Raw genomic sequence first — 24,061 nt, forward strand, 5'->3', positions numbered from 1 at the left:
TTGGACATCCTGCATACAGATGGCCTGACTGGAATCTGGTGAGTAATTAACACTCTCTCAGCACAATTTGTCTGGTCCTGCATGCTTCCACACCACCCAATCTCTTCCCAATTCACCCTATCTTCCACTACACCTCCCACCTAATAACCAAAAGCCCGTCCCCTGCATGCCACACCACCACCCAGCCCCAATGCCCACACAGTTCCTGCCAAGTGCACGGATAGCACTGCCAATAATAATCACTACAACTCCTACAATGCACCTGCCCATCACCATCAAAACCCTCTATGTGCACATCACATCACATCTCTTGCTTGTATGACCATTGCACCAGCTACACCAACTGGATGCTTCGACTGAGGACCACTACATGGCAATGACACCAATGCTATGGCACAACACAATGCCAATCAACATCCAACACAGACACATCACTGTCACCAAACCTAGAGGCTACCTATCGAGATCAACTCCCTTAAAATGGACTGATCATGGCCATAAAAGTAAGAAGGTATACTCCATGCACAACATTCACAGACAGTCAAGCAATCCTGCATACACATATACACTCCTCCCACTTGGACACCATGCTGCAATGTACAGCCATAGCCACTCATATCTAGCAAGCCTGAATTGCCATGTGCTAACAGGGCACATCTCTCATGTGAACCATCACACAGGAACAGAACCCACCCACTGATCAAATGTTACCAAGCCTGATCAACCCCAACCACTATGAAGCATGATATATATGTCACAATCCACTATCCACAAACTGTGTTGACAGTGCTGCATCTGTCATTGCTATGGCTGGTAATCAAGTCAAGCCACTGCATGCATCAGACAAAGAGACAACCATTCACACCTCCACCATTTAACCCTTTCTCATTCCATCCACAGGTACCCCTTCTAGTGCCACCACTGAGAGCATACCAGAGGCTGCCACCCCTCCTCAGGATGAAGGCCCCAGTGAGGACAACGCCACTGGATGTCTGGACAGTGATAACCTACCTGGCCCATCTGGGACCCCTGGTCAGTCTACCACTCCCTGCCTCACCCTGCCCACATCAAAACCCCCACACTGTGGCACCAACATCACAGCCGATCCTACGTCCCCAAACCTGTGTCCCAAGGACTGTTCAATCAATAGTGTGCCCCACAGTACAGGGACCTGACTTGACCCCTCACACCCAAGACAATGAAGGAATGAATGTCCAGGTGAGACTGGGAGTGTGCAAACCGGGCCAGAGGCACAGGCACATGGGGGCAGTGGATGTGGGAGGTAACCTATGGGCCAGTGGACGAGGCATCCAAGGCAGTCACCTGACCAGGAAGCCATCTCTCAAGTCCTGGGAACATATCATCAATCCCAGGGCAGGATGGGCCAGATCATCAACATGTTGGGGGAAAGCCAAAGGCTGCAGAGGGAATACCATCAGGAGGTCATAGAGGGGTACTCAGGCACATTAAGACCACCCTGTGTGCTTCCTCCACCCACCAGCAGGCCCCTTTCATTAGCTGCATCACATCTGAGCCTACAACATCTGCAGTAGCTAGTGGAATGGAGGCCCTGCAAGGGGACCCACAGACCTCTGGCACCCCTCCCTCTGTAGTTGAAGAACCCCACCTGCAAAACATAGACGTCAATTTAGACATCTGGCTGGATCAGATGCCAAGACCAAACCCACTGCCAGGAAATGACTCTGTCCTGATTTCTCTCCCTTGTGTGCCACTGAGATACCCTGTTGACAGTTCAATGACATTACTCCATTTTCCCATGGCCCTTGGACACCGGACCTGTGTTACCTACCGCTGTACCACCGACTCTGATGATTTCACCCACTGTGACACCACTCATCACCACTCATCACTTGTTTGTCACTGTATGCACAATAAAAACTGTAGAACACAGCAATTACATATGTGTCTTTATTTGTACACATACATAAATATGAGCAGCCAGATATTATGTGGGTATGACCCCCTAAACCAACAGGCAGTGTAATGGACAGCAGAGGGAGGCATCCTCTGCAGAAGACACAGTACAACAGACATGTCCCAGGGCAGATGTAAGGGATTCACAAGTCCAGTCACACACTAGAATATATCCACTTATCCATCCTGCAAAAAGACAATGATAGAGACTTCCATCAAGATAGTAGGCATGGTGGCACACAAAGCACATATGCAGTTCATAGTTGTGCCCAGTGTAGATTGCCAAGTAAACAGGGCACAACAGACGTCACTTAAACATCACCTGTCTCAGGAAATACATCACAAAACACTGTAGATGGCATCTGTCATGGGCAAACCTCTACTCTGTAAACAGTTACCAAAGACTGATGAACACGAATGCCTGAAGAAATAGGTAGGAGAGGCAAAGATTGGCAGTAGACTGTTACTCGCTTGAATGACATGAGAACGGGAGAATGCAGGACACATAGCCCAATACAGGCCTGTCAATAGGTGATGTGAATATTGCAACCTGCATAGAGGACATATGTTAGAGATGAGATATTTGAATTCTGCACCTTACATGCAATCGGTCATCTCCCACAGCACACACATAGGGATAGGAACACACCCCACCACCAGTGATGACCCAAACAAGGAGGACTATTGACACCAATCAATGTGGAAATGTGGAAATACAACACTTGCAAATACCCAGACAACATACCTGTATGTTACTGGAAGTACTGAATGGTGAGCTCAGTCCTAGAGTCAGCTGCACCTTCCTCATCTGCCTCCTCATGACTTCCCATGTCTGCATCACCAACTACTGGTCCAGCTGCCTCCCCATCATCAGCTAGTTATGGTATCTGTTTTCTCAGGGCTAGATTGTGGAGCATTCAGCAGCCAAATATGATCTGGCATACCTTTTGGGGAGTGTACAGGAGGGTACCTCCAAAGACATCCAGAAACCTGAATCTGGCCTTCAGTAGGCCAAATGTCCTTTCAATTACATGCCTTGTCCTGCCTTGGTCCTTATTGAAATGGAGTTCCACTTTTGTGGCAGGGTACCTCACTGGTGTCAACAGCCAGGGAAGGTTAGGATTGCCAGAGTCACCTAGGTGCACAGAGGTAGGACCTGTTACAATACAGGTACAGCCCCAGGGTAGCTAGTAATGACAGGTGCCATAACAGAAACACACACATCCAAATGCATACATGCCAAAGAGCCAGTCCCTTGCCCTGTGTAGTCATACCATCATATGGGGGCATTTCTGATCCACAGGATGTAGGAGTCATGCACAGATCCTGGAAATTTGGCTGTCACTTGGGAGTTACACTGGTATGCCACAAACACCACCTGAACATTGATGAAGTGGTAGTTTTTCCTGTTCCCATACACCTGTGCATTGTCACTGGGAGGGACCAAAGCAATATGGGTGCCGTCTATGGCTCCTTTCACTTGAGGGATGTGTCCCATATCATAGAAGTCTGCCTTCACATAGGCCAAATCTGCATGGTCGGGGAATCTTATGTAGCTGTCCAGGTGTTTCAAGAAAGCACACAGTACATCCTTCAACACAAGACTGAACCTGGGCTGTGACATCCCTGCTACCAAGCCCACTGTATTCTGAAAGGAGCCTGTGGCAAGAAAGTGTAGCACTGACAGGAATTTTACTGTGGGAGGGATGGTACAGGGATTACATATGGCAGGCAATAGATCTGGCCCCAACTGGGTACATAGATCCATGATGGTCAGATGATTCAGAAAATAGGACATGATGATATGCCTGTCCTCCAGGATAGCAAGGTTGACTAGCGGACGGTACACTGGTGCATGTCTCAATCTCCTCATGACAGGGCATCTAGGATAGAGAGGAGAGAATGTACAATGTGACAAGTTCTCCACACATGTTAGCTGAATATGTCCTTATCACACACACCTAACACTGTAGACATGCCTTACACTGTGACACATACAATAATGGGCATGCTGAAGTGGCATGGACACTATCCTTGCTTCACATTGTTGGCCCTGATCAATAGTCTGTGACACACATCACATGTGCAATGTTCCATATGTGGTACACAGACCTTTCCTGCACTGACCATTTATGTAGTCATGCGATATACCTATATAGTTACACCGAGGCTCTGAGTATCTGGACATGAACTTTAGCAGACAACTGGCCATATAACATCACTGTATCATGCATGTCACATGTATAAGCCCAACCAGGATGGCACAACATGGACCTGCTCCGCATACTAGACAAAAAACGTGTATGGGGAAATTATTTTGCTGCAGGAAGGCATGAAATATGCATAAAATGGCAGCCGCCTGTCCTACATGCACTGGACAGATGGAAGTGACCTAAGTCTGCCGGCGTATGTCGCCATGGCGATAAGGGGTCACAACCGTCGTGCAGATTCTCATTGGTTAACATTGCTGCCTATGGGAAACTGGGGCCAATGACGATCACCGCTGGCGGTGACGCTCCTGTACGTGATGGCCGTGACTGCCATTTTCTGTAACATTGCTCACTTGACTCCTGACACTCTTACAAGTAAGCCCTCCACCACATGAGCTGCTGTGTATTGTCATCATGCCACGTCCTGCGGGTGATAGGGCCCCAGCCTTCTCACAAGAAGAGCTGGAGAAGCTGGTGGAAGGGGTCCTACCCCTATATGGACAACTGTATGGGGCACTAGAGCAGCAGGTGAGGCCAATGCCATTGACATGTTCTATAGGGGTGTGTGTGAGGGTGAATGGTGTAAGTGTACAGGTCAGGGATTACATGCATGCAGGGAGCATAGAGTTAAGGCGTGTGAACTGTTACCATGGGTATCTGTGGGCATTTGGTGAGTCTGATGTTTATACTCCACTGATGTTGGTATGATGCCAGTCTACATGACTTTCTCCTTCTGTCTGTTTCACCCATGCAAGTAAACGCCCATCAGAAGGGGATAAGGAGTGCCATTGCCAAGCAAGTGCAGACCCTGGGGGTCCATAGCTGGCAAAGCACCCAATGTCACAAGCGGTCAGAGGACCTGAGACGCTGGGCCCAGAAGACCACGGAGGCCCAGCTGGGGATGTCCTCCCAATGAAGGAGGGGTGCCAGTCAGACCCTGAACCCCTAATGGCACGCATTTTGGCGATGGCCTACCCTGAGGTGGATAGGTGTTTGAGGGCAGTACAGCAGCCACAAGGAAGTGAGTACTGACTGTGTCCAGGGACTTGGCAGGCCTTAAATGGGTTTGGGTGCCTCACTGCAGGCAAAGTGACATTGTCATTTATGCTACATGTTTCTCTACAATTGTAAATAGGTATTAGGCATCATGGCTTAGTATCTGTTGTAAAAGTGTGTCCATGTTTTACTGTCAGTGGATGTACAGCTCCCATTTCCATACCTCTCCATGTCTATAATGTGGAGGTGCACTAATGACACAGGCCCATGTGTGACTCCAACTTGGCCATACAATAGATGTGCATGTTTGGATCACCTGAAGCATTGTGTATGACCAGCTCCATCCATCTGCATTAGTTCCTCTGAGTTGTCAGTCCATTCCCATCTGTGTAGCCTAGCTGTGTATGCTACTGTGTGACTCTCCTTTTATCACTGGGACTTTATGCATCATGTACTGTAGCTGATATTGACAGATTGTTGGGCTGGCATTACAGTTCCACCACATGATTGGCCTTCATGGGACAGATGTATTGGCCTGATAGCTGACTAGGCATATTAAGGTGATCTGTTGACTGTAGGGTTTGTGTAGGAAGCCAAAATGGGATACTGATAAATGTAGATGTTATGAGGCCTGATTGCACGGATAATGAATTCCTAGGACCTATACTTGGGGCTGTGGCCTTTAAACATATGTGATGATACTAGAGGTGGCAAGTGCCCTAGGAGATCCATGGTGTGCATATGGGATTTATGACAAAGCCCTAGCAATTCCTATGCTGCAATGCTAAGTAACTGCCTACATCATGTCATAATGGAAATTTGTGGGCACAGCTGATGGCCTATGACTAATGCAGCTTGACTTGGGTAATAGGTAGTGGCAGATTAGGAGGGGTTTTGGCATAGCATGACACATGACATGTAGATGTGATTCACATTTTGTATTCAGTCTCCTCAGGCTGCCTTGTGTGGTAGTGGGATGTGAAATTGGTGTACTGCCAATGGTGTTTGTTCATGTGTGTCTAATTAATGCAAATATTTCCCCTATTGTGAGACTGCACTCAGTGGATGTGTGATGTGTGATACATGATCCATTGTAGATGCACTTAGCAGTATGCAGAGTAGTGATATATGTGTTGGGTGTCAGCTGCTCAGGCTATTTGATAGGGTCTGACTGATCACATGGTTATACCACAGATTCACATAGTACACATCAGATGTGAACTGTTTGGGTATCTGACTTGTATTGTCTAAATTTGTTCTCCATAATGGCATCACTGTACTGAGTGGCCAGCCATTTAATATGACAAATAGGTGTGATCTGGTCTGTGAGTGGAGTTGTCTTCACTGTAATAGACATATTCAATCAGGTGTTGTTACTGTAGAGGCCTGAAGTGTTGTGTTCAGTCAGCTGCACATCCAATGGGTGGAAGGGGTATGGAGAGGTAACATGTGTCTTTAGGCATACTATTGATACAGCATCCAGGGCATGCTGAGCCAGCTAAAATGTCTTTGGTTGGCATTATGGGGATGACTCTAGTAGTGCAGTCTTACTCAGGTATTGATGTAGGTGTGAGGGTTGGCATACAGGTGTGGGTAGTAGTGACATGTAATGACATGATGTAGGTAAAGTGTATTGGCAAATGCAATCACCTAGCCATGATATGTATTGTCACAGATGAACATGTTTAGCTAAGCTTATGGGAGATATATGGTAACCCTTTTCTCACCTATCTGTCTCTCTCTCTCTCTCTTGGTGTCCATCAGCATCGTCTGGTGAGGAAGAAGGGGCACAGGCGAGTGGAGAAGCAGCTGCCTACGGGACCCAGGAAGCTGGAACCAGCGAGGCCGAGGGGCCCAGCGGGACGGAGGGCAAAGGGAGGGCCGCAGGGGAGACAGAATCTACCACCTCTTCTTCGGAATCCTCCTCTGGTGAACACTCCCTGGAGGTGGCGTACCCATCTGGACCACCCCAGCACCATCTTTGTCCACCACCCCCCTTACTACCACTGCTCTCCCTGTAGCTGCCCACCCAGTTGCCTGTGCCCACTCAACCAGGAGAGTGGGTGTCTCCTTTGCCAGCAGGCACCAGTGCCCCTGCCCCAGTCATCCCTGCAGCCCTCAGTGAGGAGGCTATTGACCTTCTGAGGTCCATCTCAGTGGGTAAGTCCACCATCGTGAATGCCATCCAGGAAATGGCAGCTCAATTACAACAGAGCAATGCATACCGGAGGGCATTCATGGTGCCATGGCTGGCCTACAGAGATCCTTTCAGGCTCTGGCCTCCACTCTGATGGCAGCCAGTGTCCCTTTGTCCCCCGGCCCCCTCTCCACCTAACTCTTCCCAATCCCAAACCCTTCTTCCTATACCCATCCAAAGCACACCTACACACAGGCATGTATCCACCTCAACAGCAAGGGTAGCTCAGACAAACACAAGCACCACAAGACACACCACCGGCATGCACACAAGCAGCATCCATCTGCAGACACATCAACATCCACTCCCTGCACTGACTCCACCACCACCCCTTCCTTCACAGATACAACACCAGACACACCTGCTACCACCACACCATAATTCATGGATCCAGCCACTAGTTCTATCTTACCCACAGTCAGCACAATAGCAGACCTGCAGACATCCACCCCAGTCACCACATCCGCAGCAACCACAACCACCGACACCCCCACATGCAACACATGTACCATACCTGCAGACACCACCCCAACAGACAGTCACCAATCCACCAAGGCATCACCCACAACCTCCTCCCTCCCAAAACACCTAAATGCATGAACTCACCCACACAACAGACACCCAGCACCAACAAGCATTCCACCCATGCACTTGCTCCCAAGACATCTACAAAGACACATCTTACAACCACTCCCTCTCCCTCCACTCTCAAACCTTTTGCCATCACTGCCCCCATGTGTCTAAGAAGCATTTTCTCTCAGAGTTTTCGCTGTTCCCTACCCCCTCTCACCTCATGAGACCCTCAATCGCTCTGTGTCCCTCCCCATGTCCAGCCCTTCTACTTCCAAGTACGCCCCTGCCTCCTTGTACTGCCCAAGCCCCTGCCAAGAAATCTACCCCTCCCAAGCCCAGTCCCAAGGACCCTCCTCCCAAGCCCAAGGACCGCCCTCCCAAACCCAATCCCAAGGACCACCCTCCCAATCCCAAACCCCCATCATCCCTGAGATGCCTGCCTGTCCCCTTTATTGCCCCTACCCTGTAGAGGTCAGTCAGGAGTTAAGTAGGGGCACAGTGAAGTGCCATTTGTGCATTTGGCAACATGTACATTGGACTGGCCAATGTCCTTATGTTTCTAAATAGTTATTTATTTTAATTCCATTTCACCTTTGTAATACATCTGGACCAACCTGGTGTTAGATTCAATGAAAACGTACTTGTCCTGCCTTTCTTTCTAATTCAATTGTTAGTGTTTGTGGACATTGGTTTGTGTGTGTGTGTGATGTGTGTGTGTTTGTGTTGGTTGTGCTAGTTGTTGTGCCTGGGCTGCAGGTGTGTGTGTAGCCCAGCCATTAGTCCCACTGTCATTGCTGTGTATTGTGTGTGGGATATGTTTGTGCACATGCATGTGTGCAGCTAAATTGTGTATTGTTTGTGTTGCCATGTTTTATGGTGGTGTTGTGTACCCTTGTGTGGTTGTTGTGTGTGCGTCCGTGTATGTTATGATGGCTATGTCATATGCAATGTGTGTTGTGTGGGCGTGATGTAACATACGGAACTTTGTATGGCAGTGAGGTAGTGTTGATTGGTTGTGTGGTGTTTTACGTTTTGTTGTCAGTATGTGTTGTCATGAGTCAGTGTGCAGTGACATTCTTTGCCAAAGTGTTTGTGTAGTTGCAATTGTGATGTCCTTGTGCGATGGGCTGCTGTGTGATTGGCACGTGTGTTGGCCGTGGTGTGTGTAGTTTCGGTGTGTGTGTGTATAGTATGTGTGTGCGTGCTTGTATGAAGGTGTGTGTGGGTGTGTTTGGATGGGTGTGTGGTTACATGTGTGTGGCCGTCATAAGGCGTCCCGGCTGTGTATGTTGTGTGTGCGTGTGTACTAATGCCTTTCTCCCCAGTGTGTGCTAGGTGGGTGTACGTACGGTTGTTGACTTCGTCATTGTCACTGGTGCCGGAGTTATTGTGCGAGCAGGAACAGTGGGAGGACTTCGAGTTTAGGTTCCATGGAGGCTCTAAAAAGGTATGGCGTCCTGAAGGTGAGTGTCTCCTTTTATTCTTTTGGTTTCCTCTGGGGTTCTGGTGGCGGTGCAACCACGGCAGAAACCTTGGTGGTGTGCAGACTTGTAATGTGTCTGGTGAAAACATTGTCCCAGTCGGTCTGAAGGTGCCTACCACCGTCTGCGGTGCCCTGAGTGCACTGACGGCAGTTTATCTGTGTTCTGTTGGGAACACTGCTATGGTTATAATTTGGTGGTCTTCACTGCTGTCGCCAACTTAGCAGTCCTGAGCACGCCAAACCCATAATGACCCCTATAGTCTTAGCTTGCCGTTAGTGTGTCATGCCACATCCAAAGGTGCTACCTACTCAGAGCTTTTTACTGGCTGAATTACACCAGCTTCTTGCAATTTCTCTAACTCTCAAAGTAATTTTTTCTTCATGGACACAGAAATGGGTTTAACGTTATGTGTGCTAGTTTCAGCATTTTGTTAAAGTACAATTTTGTGTTTAAATGCACTTCATTCACCAATTTTTCATGCGAAAACTGTGACAACAACTTGCAACAATTTGAGATACTCTTTCTCTAACTACCGTCACTGACTCTGGGCTACTTGGATGTAATCTCATTACCAGCTTTCCTTGGCCCATCCACCCTAGCATCTATGGACCTTTCATCATTACATGCAATTTACATACTGCATTTGTGTTCTTAAACTCAGATAGTAACTTCTGAAAGCCAAGTGGATCGATCAGTTCCCCCTTGACACTTTGTAGTCTGGCATCAGCTTCTTCCAGACTACTTTCCAATGCTTTGCCATTTCTATTTATTATGGTATGAGGTAAAACGAAACATGCAACCATCTTCATTCTGATTCCACCCATACACACATAATTCACTGTTTTCTTTCTAGGTTCTACATCTACTCCCAGAGCTTCACTGCTTAACACACATCTGCTGGAGTGTAAATTTTAGTAATGCTTTTAGTGACCCAGACTCAGCAAAATATGACAAACTATGTCTCATGTTTAACAGCCTAACGTAGAAAGCTGCACTGACATGTATTTTAAAAGTGTTCATGTTTTCTTTTGTGGCGGTCACCATTGTGCCTACAGGATTTAACAATGTGCTAATAATATTTAGATGATGCCAAAGTATATTTTAGTCACTAGATTGACTGCTAGCATTAAAATGAAATTAATTAGCATTTTTAATTTTTAATGTGTGATTTATGAGTTTAAATAGACGTGCTCATAAAAATACAAGCACTTCTCTGTTATAGCAAATGTGATGCATTAACAAGTTTTGCAATTTTTCATGAAATGTTTTATTCTTTCTGATGGCATATTATTAATTTAGAATTTTTAAATTCGCACATTATGGCGGTCATTCTGACCGCGGCGGTCGGCGGTCACCGCCCGCCAAGCGGTTCCCGCCGAAAGACCGCTCTGCGGTCAAAAGACCGCGGCGGCCATTCCGGCTTTCCTGCTGGGCCGGCGGGCGACCGCTAGAAGACCGATGGCCGGCCCAGCGGGACAGCCCCTTCAACAATGAAGCCGGCTCGGAATGGAGCCGGCGGAGTTGAAGGGGTGCGACGGGTGCAGTGGCACACGTCGCGATTTTCACTGTCTGCACAGCAGATTCACATGGGACACATCTATTGGACACCCTTGGATGAAATTGGATTTTTGCAAGTGAAAGACATTTTCTTGCAAAACTGTTTGGATTCACATGGAAAAAGGAGATGATCTAAGACTAGACTTGAGAAAATACCAGACTTTTGCAACCTGAAAATGTACCATTAATTTGATTGGACATTGAGTGATGTGGTACTGATGGATCAACAAATCGGAGTAAATTTTTTTTTTTTGATTAAGGGTAGACTCCGTATGTTTTAGTAAGTCTTTCCTTGGTTCTTGAAACCCCTTTACTCAGCTACCTCTGCAATTTCCTGATGATGCTTTGGGCAGGATTTTCTGCTGATCTACTTGCTTTGCTGATGAAGACTCCTTGAATGCTGACCCTAGCAGATGCATTTCTCCCTACTAAATGCCATTTCCCTTGAAATACCCTTTTTTCTAGAATAAAAAGTAGCATGTTGACACTCACTCATTTTATTTTTCTAGTGAGTAATCTGTAGCCCTAGATAGATTATGTTCCAAATTATTGTTGCCCCTTTTGTATTTTGCCCGCATGTGTTAGCCCATTATCACACAGGTGTGTCCTAATTTGGTTAGTTAAAGGGACAACCCATGTCCACTCCTGAATTGTGTACTTGAGCTTGACAAATGCTAATGGAGTCTGATCTGAGATATGTCTCTGTCTCTCAAATAATTTCCTTAATGATATGCATTATCCTTCTTGAATGCTTAATTGTGTTGATGCTAATTCGATTAAACTTGTTTCACTGCTTTGGGAAGCCAATGGTGTTGATATATCTTTATAATGTGATCTTGCACACAGTCTTGATTACATTAGCTTTGTGGTTATAAAATCAAGCTTCAAAATTTTTCGTTGATTGGAGTTTTCATTCCGTTGCCACATTGATCATGGTGTTGAAATTGTTGGGGGGGTGTTGAAATGATTGGGTCTGTTAACCACACTTCTTACTGGGTCAAACATTTTGTCAACCTCAGTGAAGTGTTTTATTCCTATGAAGGATGAAAAAACATGTTTATAGTTTTGATAGCAGAGTTACGGTTATGTCCCATAAGAGGGGTAGCCAGATGTTTGATGAGTATTAGGATTGACAGTTTTGGCAATAGAGTGACGGTTTCATCCCATAAGAGGGGGAATCATATTTTGTATAGTGATAGGGAGTTTGCATGTGAATGCCAGGTCCAAATTTTGCCGACCTGGTAACTTGTACCATGGTCCTTGCCAGAGAATAATGAAGTTCCAGTGGTGTCTACCAGCGTCATGCTGTGTAAGTTCAAGTAGGGATTTGTGTTTGCGGTGCTTTTTGCTTGAAGATTGCAGTGAAGTGTGATGTTGTGAAGTGTATTTTGTAGTCATCGTACTCAATGTGATTGTGGTGCTTTGTGCTCAAAAAGTGGTTGTTGTTGTTGTTGATGGGTCCGTCAAGGCCTAAGATCCCGGGACAAAGCACAAGTGAAGAAGACACTTGGTTAATTTCTTGTCTGCAGTGAGCTACATGCCATGCAGTACCATTGATTGTGAATGGTTGGTATTAGGTGAATCCTGAGTGCACACAGAGGTTCCGTATCAACCAGTCAAGTTTCACTCGTGTATAATTGTGAAAGCCACTTTTCAAAGTGTAGCCATCCTGCTTTTAAAGCATTTGAGCTCTACCAGAAGTGAGCAGACAGGTTTTTGTTTTTTGATCTTGCTCGCAATATTTTGCATTTAGTGTATGTATCAGTAATTGTGGGAGACAATTGCAAAACAACTGCAGCTGTTGAGTGAAGTGAGTGTGATGTCATTTTGTACCACACTGGGATAGGTCAGTTAGTAAGAAGTTGCGATCGAACTGGTGGAAAATACTGCATTGCCACTAGTTGAGAACAGCTTGCAAAAAGGATTGTGGAATTGAATTTACTTCCTGGTTTCATTGAAAATCATTGCTATTAATTAAATTTGTGTGAACATTAAATTTTTGAAAGCTTTAAGAATCGCGCTGAGAGGAGATGTGTTTATTCCAGTTGTAGAGGGTGAACAGGTAGCACCCGTAGGAACTCCAGCAAATGAAGTATCAGATGTGAAAAGGTTTTCAGCATGCATTTGCGTTAAACAGTGGCATAAGATCACTGAGAATGAAGATTCATTAGCTTTTTCTTGTCACAGAACGTTTAATTTGAGAATTGTAGAAAAACTGAGGAGAGTAATTTGCAAATTAAAGCCTTCTCCAGGAACCGCATAATTTGAACCTCTTGCTATTTGGGAACTTGTTGCAAGACAAACAGAAATGGCAACATTTGAGAGCAGAATGAAGAAAGCAGTTAAGACATTAACAGAAGATAGATGGGATGCAGAACAGAAAATGTGGAGAGCTGAGATACTAGAAGGAGTGAGAATGATTCCAGCTATCACAGAGGAAGATGATGGGAGTACAAAACCTAAAACAAGAAAGAAACCGACAGCTGAGGCAGAACAGACAACAGATGAGGGTAAAAAGACAATTACACATGTGAGTGATTCAGAAGAAGAGTTTATAAATCAACTTTTAATGAATTGTCCCCCATCAGATCATGCAGTTGAGGAAGCAGAACAGAATGTAGCACCAAATGTGGCAACTGCTCCAGTTGCACAGAGCCCACTTTAGGTAGTTCCAAGTATACCTGCAAATTCAGTGACCCAAGTGCCCGTGGTTTATCCTACAATTCCAGCTGTCAATACAGCACAGTACATTACAAGCCAATTTATGAATCAGGTAATGCAAATCCCTCATATGAGCCAGATGGTGTCTACACCTAATCCTTGAATGCAGAGCGCCATCTCGAGGGTAGGTCCACTATGCAGGACCAGTGACTAAAATTGGTCATTAGAGTCCATAGAACGTGCGTCCTAAGGAGCCTTTTCTCAATTTGGGGATGGGCGACCTGACTTGACCAGTTGACTTCAATGTAAGTGACTGTTTCCACCTTAAAGTTAGGGCATTTAAAAAATCTGATGTTGTATTTTGGAGAAGACGTTTAATTTTTTTTCTTTGGTCCTGATGAAGCGTCAATGGATCCGGCTGGACCGTAAGGGCGCGAAACATGGTGGCCTTGATATAGAGGTACTATATAATTTATAGTCTCCCAGGTTTTGTTGTTTTGAGAGTCACTTGAGCATTGTACTCTTGTGTGACCCTCACCCCCCATTTTTAATCTTGGTCTTCATCCACCCCACACTGATTAAAATCTTGATGTTTTGGTGCGATGAATAACCAATTTTAACATTCTTTCTGTTCTCTCCAACCTGAGTCTACTCATGGTGTAAGCTATCACGGTTACTTAAGTAGAACAGCACGGCATAAGAGCCCCCTTCGGGGAGCCCACCAGGCGTTGCAGTGCTGGCCTGGTGAGGAGCATTTCCCGATGATGATGCTAGTCATCCATTGTGATGCTTGAGGGCTCTTGCTCCTGAAAGTCTAGGTCTCCTAGGAAGTCAGAGTATTTTGGAACAGTGTACTTCTATTCATTACACCTAATCTGCCTACACCTACGCCAAATGTTAGTCAAAATTAATTTATGCCTATGTATACATCAGTGCAGACAACATCAAATGTTAACCCGTATGAAACAGGACAGACTTTCAGTACTGTGATAACATATAGGGGTTTTGGAATGCAAGTTACAAAGAATCAGATTGGACCTGTTGGACATTATGCATTAACATTTCCTGTAACAATGGGTTTAGTTGTTCCATTGTAAGCTTCAGGCAACCCTGGAACTAATGCCCAGTCAACGAAATCAGTATCTGCAGGATGTCACTATATGATATGTAGAAATTTAGAGATGGATAAGACAGCTTCTTTTGTTCAACCTTTAATCCCTACTTGAATTGCAGACCCTAACCAGATGTTAAATCAAGCAGGACCAGTATTAGATGCAAGATGCCCTAGGAAACCCCACTCCCTTACATGCCCACACCAGATCAGATTACAAGTGTACCTTGTAGTACTCTGCAAAACATATCTCAGAGAAACAATATCAGTTTGCAAGGATTTTCAGCACAGCAGTTAACTGAGTGATTAGATAACTTGAGCCTAAAGAGAGCAACAGGTGCAACAAATATTAATGTTAGAACAGAAGAAACACCAGAGAAGGACTGAAAGGTGAATGTGCCCAGATTAAAATTAGAAATAAATTAATTAATTATTACGCTTGAGATGGAGCAATGAGAAATATACACAGAGGATGAATTGTGCTTTCTGTGAAAAGATTTTACACAACGTAAAGGACTGACTTATGAGAAACTAGCAAAATTGGCCAAGAAATATGAAGCAGATTTAGAAAAATCAAAACCCTTAGGAAGAAGTTACAGATTGAAGTTCAGTACCAAAGACATACCAAACATGAAATCACTCGGAATGAGAAGCCACATTACGGAATTAATTACAAACAGTCAAACATGGGGTGCATTAGATAAATGGGAGGGCAGATGGGCAAAAAAAGAGATCAAAAGAAAACAAAGCAGAACTTGCCTCCCCCTGGAGCAAATAAAGCTGATGATAATCTAAAAATGATGTCAATGAGAGAATTTCCAGGTGGAGGTTATGTACATGTCCTATGGAGCAGAAGTCAGATGCTTGATTCACAAATGATTACCCAAGACTAGTGGAGAAGTCAGTGCAGTGGTTTAATCAGAGAGGTATGTAAAGCTTTCAAAATGCCTGTCGGAGGATTTGAAAACTTTGTTTGACATTGTGGTTTCAGTTGATTTGTGGATTGAGTGCAAGCGAAGTATTGATTGGCATGATACTGAACCGCCGGGAGATCCAGTAACAGGTACACCATATGAAGAGACGTTAAAAGGATATTCAAATGTTATTGAATTCCTGGAAAACAAAGCTTCCCTGAAAGATGTTGATTGGCAAAAGATTGACAGGACAGCACAAGAAACAATAGAGTCAATTCAGGCCTATAATGAGAGATTGTTGCAATCTTTCAAACCGCACAGTAGTTCTGAAACCATTGAGCCAAAAAACATGAGTCATTTTGTATTTAGATTTGTGCAAGGATTGAAGTCTGAGGTTAGCCTCATGCTTCAGCAGCATTTCATTTGTTGGCAGAATAAGCCTATTGATGAAGTACTGCAGTATGCAAGGTAATGTAGTGACAAAATTGAATTGAAGCATAAAAAGTTGAAAGAAACATTGATAGTGATGAAATTTAAATCCGCTTATACAGGAAATTAGAGCCCACAGATAATGGTGAAAACTACCTGAAATGCAAAGGTGTGCAACAGCATCTTAACAATGTGGCTCACTTTAAAGGTAGAAGACACGGTGTTCAGATAGATCAGAGTGGTAATTTGATTGATGTGCAGTCAATGAAGAAAATGCAGCCATGTGACATGTGTGTAAATTTTAGATACTGGGGACGGGAGTGTCCTTATAATAATGTAAATAATTTGGTGTAGAATGGTGGTGTTGCTTAGACTGTTAACAATGATCAAGTTCAAATTCAGAAATTTCAAAGACCCCGAGTCCAAAATGTGACTGTTCTTACAGGAGCACAGCAGATGCAGGTCCTGCAGCAGTTGCAGGTCCCACAACAGATGCAGGTCCCTCAGCAAATATAGATTCCACAAGCCCCGATGATACAGCAGCAAGTAATTGTTACTCAGCAAAGCATGAATCAGAGAGCAAATGCAAATGTAAATCAGTTGGTGACACAGTTTCCCCTAATTCATTTGAGTGATGAAGAGTTTTCAGAAACATTTAACAGTGAGAGTTCTGATGATGAGGATTGCATGTTAGCAGCAATCTAAGAGGTAGAATAAACATGGCCCCTATGTAAATGTCAGCGTGAAAGGTCAGGATGTTTCATTCCTGGTTGACACTGGAAATACACTTTCCACTGTTGGAACCATAGAAGTACCAAATGTGCCCTTGTCAGGAACACAAATTCAGGTTGTAGGAGCAGTAAATTGACATTTAACAAATCCAAATACAGAATATGTCCCAGTTAAAATACGGTCATTTGAGGACCATCAACAATTTGTGGTATCCAATTCAAGTCCTGTTAGCCTGTTAGGTGTTAATTTATTGTGTAAGCTAAATTGTTCCATTAGCTACACCCACAAGGGAATAGCAATTCAAACAAATGATGATGATGAAGTGCCCTGTGAAATTGAAGAACAGTACTCACTTATCACATTGTTCCCAATAATGACAGTTGAAGATTTGCCTTATGAGTTGCAAGGGACAGTATTGCCAAGAGTTTTGGATTGAAAAGAGATAGGACTCATAAAGGAGTTTTGCCAGTAAAATTAACAGTGAAGCCAAAACGCAGTGTATCTGAGCATACTTGCATTATAACATGGCCCCAGAAGTAATTTCAGAAATAACTCCCACAATTGAAAACTACATTGAACAAGGTATTCTAAAACAAATGTTGGGAAGCCCTTGTAACTTCCCTCTTTTAGGATTGTGAAAGCCCAGTGGAAAATTCTGCATAGTTCAGGACTTGAAAAAAGTGTTCGAGCTTGTTGTTCCATGTTGTCCTGATATACGGAATCCAGCAATAATTTTGTTCCAGATTTCTTGTGAGGTGGAATGATTTTCAGTCATTGACTTGTGTCAGGCATTTTTGTCCATTCCTTTTTATGAGGACAATCAATACTTGTTGAACTTTTTTCCTTATGCAGGGTCATCCCCAATCTTTTTGCCTCCTGCATCCTATTTTTTCTGACCTGTTGTTGATGGCTTTTGAACTCTGAGCACTTTACCACTGCTAACCAGTGCTAAAGTGCATGTGCTCTCTGTGTAAATTATACTGTTGATTGGTTTATCCATGACTGGCATTTTGATTTACTGGTAAGTCCCTAGTACAGGGCACTAGAGGTGCCCAGGGCCTGTAAATCAAATGCTACCTGTGGGCCAGCAGCACTGATTGTGCCACCCACATTAGTAGCCCTGTAATCATGTCTCAGACCTGCCATAGCAGTGTCTGTGTGTGCAGTTTAAAGCTGCTAATTCAACTTGGCAAGTGTACTCACTTGCCTGGCTTAAACCTTCCCTTTTCTTACATGTAAGACATCCCTAAGGTAGGCCCTAGGTAGCCCCATGGGCAGGGTGCAGTGTATGGTCAAGGTAGGACATTTAGGGGGTCATTCTGACCCTGGCGGTCAGTGTTAAAGCGGCGGCCAACCCGCCAACAGGCTGGCGGTCCAAAAAATGGAATTCTGACCCTGGCGGGAACCGCCAACACAGCCCGCCGCTTTAACACTCGGACCGCCACGGCGGGACAGACAAACAGCTCGGCGGTCACCGCCAACAGCCAGGCGGCAGACAATGTACCGCCCACCCTATCACAACTCACCAATCCGCCACCTTTTCTGGGTCGGGAGCCCCGCCGATAAAAACACGGCGGAAACAGACTACGAACAGGAAAAAGCTCACCTATACACACTCCACGAGGAAGGAGGACAGCATGGAGCCCGAATTACACATCCTACCGGCCATTGTCTACCTGCTCATCTACCACGAGTACGAACGCCGGTGCAGACGACAACGGTGAGTACTGCACCTACGACACAGGGGAGGGGGGAGGAGGAAAGCTTATGGGCACACACATATGCGACCCCCCCCCAACTAGCTACACACCAATGCAGAGCACCAAGTCACAGTGACACCACCCAAACCCCCCGGAATAATGCAAAGACATAATTAAAGTGAGAAACAACATTTATGTATATAAGAGGTTCTTTGACGTCATGGTAAAATAGAAATATGAATAGTAAAAAATCAAGTAAGAAAATTACGAAACCGATAAACATAGGCAATAAGTCCTGCACAGTCACCTAAATTTCCACTGTCCGTGGGCCAAAGTGTATCAACACATGGGCAAAGCCCACACAGGAGACCTGAGTCTGTTGGAGAGAACACTGCTGGGGCATCAGATGACAAAACTACAGGCACCTCAGGGGGAAGGTAAGGGGGGGCACCTCAGCCACATGAGTCCACGACGCCATATCCACGAAGGCTCCACCATGCCCACTGTGCCATCCTGGGGAGTGCAAAGCCACAGTCTCACAAGTCTCGACAGTGGGTGTGTTGCCCACTGTACCATCCTGGGGAGTGCAAAGCCACAGTCTCTCAAGTCTTTACAGTGAGAGGGTTGCCCACCGTGCCATCCTGGGGAGTGCAAAGCCACAGTCTCACAAGTCTCTACAGTGGGTGGATTGCCCACTGTTACATCCTGGGGAGTGCAAAGCCACAGTCCATCAGGTGGATTACAGAGACCACTGGTCATGGAGGAGGCATGGTGGGCAGAGTGCGTTGTGAAGGACTGCCCGACACAGAACCGGGACTGCCAATGGGCCAGCGGTGCTTGACAGGAAGGGCCCAGCGGAGCGGTGCTTGAGACGGCGGGGCCCAGCGGATCGGTGCTTGACAGGAGGGGCCCAGCGTAGCGGTGCCTGAGATGAAGGGCCCAGCGGAGCGGTGCCTGACAGGAAGGGCCCAGCGGAGCGGTGCATGAGACGGCGTGGCCCAGCGGAGCGGTGCTTGACAGGAAGGGCCCAGCGGAGCGGTGCTTGAGACGGCGTGGCCTAGCGGAGCGGTGCTTGACAGGAAGGGCCCAGCGGAGCGGTGCTTGAGACGGCGTGGCCCAGCGGAGCGGTGCTTGACAGGAAGGTCCCAGCGGAGCAGTGCTTGAGACGGCGTGGCCCAGCGGAGCGGTGCTTGACAGGAAGGGCCCAGCGGAGCAGTGCTTGAGACGGCGTGGCCCAGCGGAGCGGTGCTTGACAGGAAGGGCCCAGCGGAGCGGTACTTGAGACGGAGTGGCCCAGCGGAGCGGTGCTTGACAGGAGGGGCCCAGCGGAGCGGTGCCTGAGATGAAGGGCCCAGCGGAGCGGTGCCTGACAGGAAGGGCCCCGCGGAGCGGTGCTTGAGACGGCGTGGCCCAGCGGAGCGGTGCTTGATAGGAAGGGCCCAGCGGAGCGGTGCTTGAGACGGCGTGGCCCAGCGGAGCGGTGCTTGACAGGAAGGGCCCAGCGGAGCAGTGCTTGAGACGGCGTGGCCCAGCGGAGCGGTGCTTGACAGGAAGGGCCCAGCGGAGCGGTGCTTGACAGGAGGGGCCCAGCGGAGTGGTGCTTGAGACGGCGTGGCCCAGCGGAACGGTGCTTGACAGGAAGGGCCCAGCGGAGCGGTGCTTGAGACGGCGGGGCCCAGCGGAGCGGTGCTTGACTGGAGGGGCCCAGCGGAGCGGTGCCTGAGATGAAGGGCCCAGCGGAGCGGTGCCTGACAGGAAGGGCCCAGCGGAGCGGTGCTTGACAGGAGGGGCCCAGCGGAGCGGTGCCTGAGATGAAGGGCCCAGCGGAGCGGTGTCTGACAGGAAGGGCCCAGCGGAGTGGTGCTTGACAGGAGGGGCCCAGCGGAACGGTGCCTGAGATGAAGGGCCCAGCGGAGCTGTGCCTGACAGGAAGGGCCCAGCGGAGCGGTGCTTGACAGGAGGGGCCCAGCGGAGCGGTGCTTGAGATGAAGGGCCCAGCGGAGCGGTGCCTGACAGGAAGGGCCCAGCGGAGCGGTGCTTGACAGGAGGGGCCCAGCGGAGCGGTGCTTGAGATGAAGGGCCCAGCGGAGCGGTGCTTGACAGGAGGGGCCCAGCGGAGCGGTGCTTGAGATGAAGGGCCCAGCGGAGCGGTGCTTGACAGGAGGGGCCCAGCGGAGCGGTGCTTGAGATGAAGGGCTCAGCGGAGCGGTGCTTGAGATGAAGGGCCCAGCGGAGCAGTGCTTGAGACGGCGGGGCCCAGCGGAGCGGTGCTTGACAGGAAGGGCCCAGCGGAGCGGTGCTTGACAGGAGGGGCCCAGCGGAGCGGTGCTTGACAGGAAGGGCCCAGCGGAGCGGTGCTTGACAGGAGGGGCCCAGCGGAGCGGTGCTTGAGAGGAAGGGCCCTCTTCAGCGGTGTCTTTCTGCACGGCGGGGCCCTCTTCAGTGGTGCCTTTCTGCACGGCGGGGCCCTCTTCAGCGGTGCCTTTCTGCACGGCGGGGCCCTCTTCAGCGGTGCCTTTCTGCAAGGCGGGGCCCTCTTCAGCGGTGTCTTTCTGCACGGTGGGGCCCTCTTCAGCGGTGCCTTTCTGCACGGCGGGGCCCTCTTCAGCGGGGCCTTTCTGCACGGCGGGCCCTCTTCAGCGGTGCCTTTCTGCACGGCGGGGCCCTCTTCAGCGGTGCCTTACTGCACGGCGGGGCCCTCTTCAGCGGTGTCTTTCTGCACGGCGGGCCCTCTTCAGCGGTGCTTGTCCAGTCATCCAAGGGAGCCAGACCTGGCCAGGACTCCCTGCTTAGTCGCCCTCCGACCGTGCAGTTGCTGGACCCTTCTGTGACGGAGTCCTGGGCCCGTGGGTGTCCTCCCTCACACCCGGGATGGGGCTTGTGGGGCCCTCCTGGTCCGCGCCCCTGCTGGCTGACTTCTCCGCCCTGCTGACCTTGCCCTCCTTCGATGAGGCTCTCTGGCCCTTGGCTCCCCTGGATGTTGTGGCAGGTGAGGGCCCAGGACTTTGCTCCTTGGGGGCAGCTGTGTCAGTCTTCTCGCGGCGGCCCCTGATTTTACGGGTCCTCTTCCCAGGGGGGGGGGGCTGGCTGTTCCCTTGCTGCTGGCCGATGTATCTGTGCTGGGAAAGGGTGGACTCCAAAACCCCTGCACAATGTTGACACTTGAAGCAGGGCCGGTGGTGGCTGAGGTGCTCTTGGGACTCTTAGCAGATGGAGGGGGTGGGTCAGGTGGGGCAAAGAGGTTAAGTTTGGAGAGGTAAAGTTTTTTAGGACCAATGTAAAGGGTAGGTGTAGTGGGTATGGGAGTGGAGGAAGAGGATGTGGTTGTAGGAGAGTCAGGTGTGCTGTCTTTGGGTGCAGGTGCTTGTGACGTAGGCAGTCGTGAGGTGGTTGGCTGTTGGGTGGGTGGCTGCCTGCGCTTGTGTGTCTTGGAAGAGGGGGTGGCAGACACAGTGGGAGGTGTAAATGGCAGTGGGGGTGGTGACTGCACGTGTGCGGACTGTACTGGAGGGTGTGCTGGTGATGGAAGTACTGGCTGATGGAGGTGTGCATACAGGTGTGAGTGGAGACGTCACAGGGAGGGAGGAGGGAGACGAGGAGGAGGGGGACACAGGGGTGGTAGTGACTGTTGGAATGTCTGCATCTGGGTGTTGCTGGGGTGAATGCTTGTGTGATCTGTGGTGCTTATGTCTGGATGAGCTGCCCTTGGGTGTTGAGGTGTGTGCAGGCTGGTCTGATGGTGTGGATGGGATAGGCTGAGGAACAGGAGACAGAGACAGGGTGGAGGCAGTTAGAAGAGGGAGGCTGGAAACAGGGACAATGGCTGCCGTCAGTGCTGAGGCCAGAGCATTGAACGATCGTTGATGGGCAGCCTGACCCGAATGAATGCCCTCCAGATATGCATTGCTCCGATGCACCTCCCTCTCTACCCCCTGGATGGCATTCAAAAGGGTAGACTGCCCAACAATGATGGTCTGTAGGAGGTCAATGACCTCCGCACTGAGGGCAGCAGGGGTAACAGGGGCAGGGCCTGAGGTGCCTGGGGCGAAGGAGATGTCCGCCTTCTTGGGCGAGCGGGCACGGAGCGAAGGCTGAGGGGCTGCTGGGAGGGCGGAGCTGGTGCGCTGGGTGGCGGCTGTACCTGTAGAGGCGGGGGGCCCGGATGTTGCCGCCACCGCTAGGGAGCTCCCTTCCGAGGACGTGTCGGTGTCGCTGGTGTCACCACGGGTCCCCGTTGTGGTGCTCCCCTCGCCCTCTGTATCACTGGTGACCTCGGTGTCTGTAGCATGGCCCACCAGGGCCTTGTGAGTTGCAGCTCCCTCGTGCTCCGATGCCAATTCTCCTCCGTCTGATGATGCTAATGCACACATGCACAAGAAGACAAAGAAAAAGGGTGGGGGGAGAAATAAAAACAGGTTGAGTGCATGCATTGTCAACACCGTTGGCGGAGAGGACAGACACAGGAGCCTCATGCACTACGCCGCGCAATCGGGGTACACTACTCAGTACTTGTGACTAGGCCAACAGGTCTCTGGACAACATATGCGCACATGGGTGATGCTGGACCATGCCTTGCTGTACTTGGCACCCTACAGAGGTGGGGGGCGGGGGCACAGGGCCATGCCTAAAGGAGGGGACTACACTACAGAAAGCGCCCTGGCCTAATGTCACCCACAGCCCTCCTCCCCCACCCAGGCACCTCCACTGCACGTAAAGATAGCAGTATGTGCTGGTACTCACCCCCTTGTGTCTGCTGTGATGTCCTCACACGCCCATCCAATTCGGGGTAGGCCACCGCCAGGATCCGGGACATCAGGGGGGTCAAGGTACGACTGGCACCCCTCCTACGTTGGGAGGCCATCCCCAGCAGTGACTCGGCGGTCTTCCTGGTCCCGCGGCGGATGTCCTCCCACCTCTTTCGGCAGTGGGTGCCCCGTCTTGTGTGGACCCCCAGGGCCCGGACTTCCTTGGCGATGGCACGCCAAATGTCGACTTTCTGATGGGCGCTAACCTATTTGACATGTACAGGGTGGGAAAGGAAATTTCAACATTTTTCTGCATGTTAGATGTGATTGCCCCCCCTCCCCAACCCTGCCATGTGGCACATGCTCTCATCTGTCGTGCCTTGCACTCCTCATTCGCTCCTCACCCCACCATCTTACATCCACCATACACAACCCAGGCATAGGCCATTCAACGTGCACCCAGTGTACTTACCTGTTGGTCTGGAGGACCGTAGAGTAGCGCATACTGGGGTAGGACCCCATCCACAAGTTTCTCCAACTCTTCTGAAGTGAAGGCAGGGGCCCTTTCCCCAGTCGCAGCAGCCATTGTCTCTTCCAGACCGAGGTCACAGCAGCACTTGCAGTATAGGTCCTCTCCTGTGGATGATCAGGTCTCGAGTGATTAAGCAGATAGAAAATGGCGGTCACGCCCTCGGCGGTGCGTACCGCGCGGTGCGTACCGCGCCCGCCGGCGCACATCGTCATTGGCTCTGAGACCCATAGGGTTCAATGTTAACCAATGCTGCTTTGCGCCGCGGTCTTTGACCGCCTACCGCCA

This window comes from Pleurodeles waltl, chromosome 3_1, assembly GCF_031143425.1.
Source record: "Pleurodeles waltl isolate 20211129_DDA chromosome 3_1, aPleWal1.hap1.20221129, whole genome shotgun sequence".
NCBI lineage: Eukaryota > Metazoa > Chordata > Amphibia > Caudata > Salamandridae > Pleurodeles > Pleurodeles waltl.